This window comes from Oreochromis niloticus, unplaced genomic scaffold (genome assembly GCF_001858045.2).
Source record: "Oreochromis niloticus isolate F11D_XX unplaced genomic scaffold, O_niloticus_UMD_NMBU tig00006613_pilon, whole genome shotgun sequence".
Lineage (NCBI taxonomy): Eukaryota > Metazoa > Chordata > Actinopteri > Cichliformes > Cichlidae > Oreochromis > Oreochromis niloticus.
In genome coordinates, this window is record NW_020328089.1 from 1 (window position 1) to 5,006 (window position 5,006).

The 5,006-nt window shown below is 42.4% G+C and overlaps 1 pseudogene; it reads left to right on the forward strand.

Moving 5' to 3' along the window:
- The first annotated feature begins 2,329 nt into the window (after nucleotides 1-2,329).
- LOC109200694 (interferon-inducible GTPase 5-like) lies at nucleotides 2,330-4,646 on the forward strand (annotated as a pseudogene).
- The last annotated feature ends 360 nt before the right edge of the window (nucleotides 4,647-5,006 follow it).

The window sequence follows — 5,006 nt, forward strand, 5'->3', positions numbered from 1 at the left end:
TAATGATGCTGCCTAGGGAAGCATGTAATGTAAACAGAATTGGTCCTAGCACTGAACCCTGTGGAACTCCATAATTGACCTTTGTGCGTTAAATGGAGAGTCCTCTTCACACACTAATTAGATAGGGTTAGGGTGTAGGGTTGTAGGTATTGCAGTACCTGTAATACCTACAGCATGTTCTAATCGCTCTAATAGGATATTATGGTCGACAGTATCGAACGCTGCACTGAGGTCTAGCAGGACAAGCACAGAGATGAGTCCACTGTCAGAGGCCATAAGAAGATCATTTGTAACCTTCACTAAAGCTGTTTCTGTGCTTGATGAGCTCTGAAACCTGACTGAAACGCTTCAAATAAGCCATTCCTCTGCAGATGATCTGTTAGCTGTTTGACAACTACTCTTTCAAGGATGTTTGATATGAAAGGAAGGTTGGAGATTGGCCTATAATTAGCTAAGACAGCTGGGTCTAGAGATGGCTTTTTGAGTAAAGGTTTAACTACAGCCAGCTGAAGGCCTGTGGTACATAGCCATTATTAGAGATAGGTTGATCATATTTAAGATGAAGCATTAATTAATGGCAGGACTTCTTTGAGCAGTTTTGTAGGAATGGGGTCTAAAAGACACGTTGATGGTTTGGAGGAAGTAATTATTGAAGTTAACTCAGAAGATCAAGAGAAAGAGTCTAAAATATCAGCAGTTATCAAATTTGGGATTTTTTTTTCAGTAATGGTTACATTTTATTTGTAAAGAAGTTCATGAAATCATTACTAGTCAAAGCAGGGCCGGGGAAGTCCAGGTACCAAGGCCGGTGTCCTGGTGGTTTTAGATAACACGCCCTGGGTCAGCACACCTGAATCAAATGATTAGCTCATTAGCAGGCCTCTGGAGAACTTCAAGACATGTTGAGGAGGTAAATTAGCCATTTAAATCAGCTGTTGCATCAAGGACACATCTAAAACCTTCGGGACCTGAGGCCTGGAGTTCCCCCACCTCTGTGTTAAAGGGATGGTTGGCTCAACAGAGCTCTGACTGTTTGTCAGCCTGGCTACAGTGCTGAGGAGAAACCTAGGTTTTCTTAGGGTTGTAGTGAGATGTTCTGGCTTTGTGGAGGGCTTTCTTAAAAGCAACAAACTATTTCTCCAGGCTAAATGATCATCTTCTAAATTTGTGACGCACCATTTCCTCTCCAGCTTACGAGTTATCTGCTTTAACTCAGTAACCTGTAGGTGGCAGTGGCAGACAGTCACTCTGACAAATAAGTGACTGCCAAGTAATCCCTTACAAAAGTAACACAGGCCAGTTATGGTAACAGAAGCCGTCAGTAACACAAAACTGCTGTTTTGCTGTGTTTCAGAGCAATAAACCTCAGTGTGCACCTGGATGAACCTCGTCCTCCTTCAGTGTGTAACAGTGACAGTAAAACTAAAGCACAGCAGTGAGTGTTTGGAGTGGGGGCTCGATGAACAGAGGGACAGGTTGGTTAATGGAGGTTGGAGAAGCTGAGGTTGGGGACGGTGAAACAGATTGATTCCTCTTCTAGTCTTAAATACTGCCTGCAGATTGGCCTGGATCTCCCACAGGTGAGTATAACAGGTGTACTGACGAGGGCTCCGCCCAGAGGAGGGACCACAGGGACACCATGGAAAAATCCAGATGACTCAGCCGGCCCATGACCACTTCTCATTTGAGACTTTTTTTTCAGAGAAGCTACAGCAGATCCTTAAACTTAGTTACAGCACTTTCAGAAAGACACCTACTGTGATGAGAGTCCTCATGTGTAATCCATTATTCTAAATGGAAAGGCTACTGTAACTGATTTTCAACATCTGGATGTTAAAATCACCTACAATGAGGATTTTATCAGAACTGAGCACTAAATGAGATAAAAGTATGAAAATCAGAAACTCTAAGGCCCAGATGGACGATCGGTAACAACAAATAAAACTGTTTTTTAGTTTTCTGGCTTTCAAGTGAATTAAAACTACGTCTACATTTTGGGTGATTGATGAGTGTAAGAATGCTGCCACTCTTCAGCCTGACAGTCAGGTGACTCATTAAACTCACATACTCATCCTGCTGTAACCATGTGTGTGTGTGTGTGTGTGTGTGTGTGTGTGTGTGTGTGTGTGTGTAACCTCCGCCCAAACTCAGGTACAACCAGTCGAACTTTAAAAACAACAAAATGAACATTCTTTGGTTTTGACTCATCGCCCATCACAGCAGCAAACACAGTGATCTTATTGGCTGAGCTCTGTTGTAGGCGGTGCTCGTGGATTTTAAATATTAAACTCTAATTGTCCAAACAGTGTCTGTGGTTCACTTCCTTAACCATGTTTGCTGCTCTTGCAGGTGCAGCTCTGTTATGCACACACAGCCCTCCTCTCTGTTTCCAACAACACCTGCAGTTAAAAAAAAGAGTAAAAACAAACTGGTTGGTTCAGGTTGCAGCATTTTCATTGGTCGCTCTCTAAGGATCTGCCCTCACCTGTACTGCACCTGTATAACAACCAGGTGAGAACAAAGTGAAGCACCGATCGCAGTTGTTGCTGATCCAGCTGTGTGTGTGTCAACAGTACGAGGAATCCAGTGAGTACCTGCTGTTACCTTAAACTTAGTTAAGACAGGTTTGCTGTCCTATCAGAACAAGAATGAGAATAAGCACAAATTAGTTTTTCAAGTCAAGGAAAAGGCAAACTTTCAGGTTTATAGAAAGATATTATTTGTAAATTAATGTTAATATTGGATGTAAAAATACTCAACAAACCCCAGGAAGAGACTTTGGTGGGCTCAGTGTTTTCTCATATAAACACTTTTACCGACATTTACCGTTTTACCTTTAATGACTTACTGCCCACATGTGCTGTGTCCGTGTGCCGTCAGTAACATTACTGATAATCAATAGTATGTGTCTGCATTCCAGAATAAAAGTCTTTATTTTTCTTTCTGTCAGGATCAGCATGGAGGATCCAGATGATTCGTGCCCAGAAGAAATTCCTGGAGTTAAAGAAGCCCTGAAGAACAACGACACGGCCGGAGCAGCAAAAAGGATTAAAGAATATTTAGAAAAACAAACCAATGTCTCGTTAAATATCGCCATCACAGGAGAAAGTGGTGCAGGTAAATCCACCTTTATTAATGCCTTCAGGGGGATAAAGAACAGAGACGAGGGAGCTGCTCCTACTGGTGTCACAGAAACTACGTCAGAGGTCACACCGTACCCCCATCCAGATAATCCCAACGTCACTTTATGGATCTTCCTGGAATCGGAACCAAAGACTTCCCAGCGAGGAAATACCTGAAGCTTGTTGGGTTTGACAAGTATGACTTCTTCCTCATCATCTCAGACACTCGCTTCAGAGAAAACGACGTGAAACTCGCTCAGAAGATTAAGAAGATGAAGAGAAATTTCTACTTTGTTCGCTCAAAGATCGACAACGATATCCGAGCCGAGGAAAGTGTTTCAGACTCCAGCAAAGAGAAAACTCTCACAAAAATCAGAGACGACTGCATTCAGCGTGAGTGAGGTCGAGTTTTCAAAATCATTTAAATCTAGTTTTTAATCGTTTTTTATTTTTATGAACCTGATCGTGTTGACATGTTTCCTCTGTGACGCAGGACTCAAAGACTTAGGCATCGAGTCTCCACGAGTCTTCCTCATGTCGAGTTTTCAGCTCCACAAGTTCGACTTCTCTCTCTTACAAGAGACCTTAGAGAGAGAGCTTCCCAAAGATAAGAGGGACACTCTGCTGTATGTCATGCCCAACGTCAACCCCGACGTCATCAGCAAGAAGAAAAAAGCTTTAAAGGTACACTTATATCTCTTGGCCACTCTGTCTGCAGCTGCTGCAGCTGTTCCCGTTCCCGGGCTTTCTGTTGCTGTTGATGTTGCTGTGCTGATTGGTGCTGTCACACATTTTGTACATGCGTTTGGTCTCGATGTCCAATCTCTGAAGAGACTCGCTATCAGAACAGCTGTGTCATACACTGAGCTGCGTGATGTCATCATTTCACCAGTGGCTGCGAAGGAAATTACTAAAGAGCTCTTCCTGAAGGGTTCGCCCAACTTGGAGGAGCAGCTGGATTAATTGGAGCAGAGGAAGTGTCCAGATTCATTCCCATAGTGGGAATCCCGGTAGCCATGAGCCTCTCCTTCGTCACGACCTACAGAGTTCTGAACTTTATCCTCAACCAGCTCGCTGAAGACGCTCAGAAGGTGTTAAAGAAGGCTCTGGTCTGAGCGTGGAAGTAAAAGGCAATGAAACTCAGTGAAACTGGGATTCACACATGAAACTCATTAAACCAGTCTCCTTGTACAGCTGGTCAGCTTCACACACTCAAACTTTTCTCATCATCACATAAATACAGAAACAAACATCATCATATTATTCAGATATGAACTGTGTAAAGTGTAGAAGTCTGAGTCATTGTCATGTTTTTTCCTTTGTGTAAGTGCTTCCTCAGGACAGTCATCAGGAGATACGATGACCCACCTTCAACTAGTTGCGGCAGATGGCTGCACTTCCTGGGTCTCCTTCCTGTTAAAGGCAGTTTTTCCTTCCCTCTGTCACCAGGTCTTTGGTCACAGAGTGATGTCTGATTGTTGGGCTTTTCTCTGATTTGTAGGGACTTAACTGAACCTAATTTATCTGAGCTGTTCTACCTTTACTCAAACATGTCTGTTGTTTGTATATATTTGTATTATATTTTCACATCATAGCTTCCAGCATCAGAACACTGAGTTAAACAGACTGATGTAATGTGAGAATCAGAGGTTGTTCTGTTTTTACTTGCAGCTGACTGTGATTGTGATGAGTGTTCACTGCCTCTGGTGGTCAAAGTGAGAAACTACAATACAAATAATAACGATATGAATTATATTACTTATCACCATAACACCTGTTTATTATTAATAAAATGTTGTTGATAAATAAACATCAGTGTTAGTGTGCAGGTTAGCATCTCTCTGCGTGTTTATGCACCACTATATCATTTATAACTTACCTCAG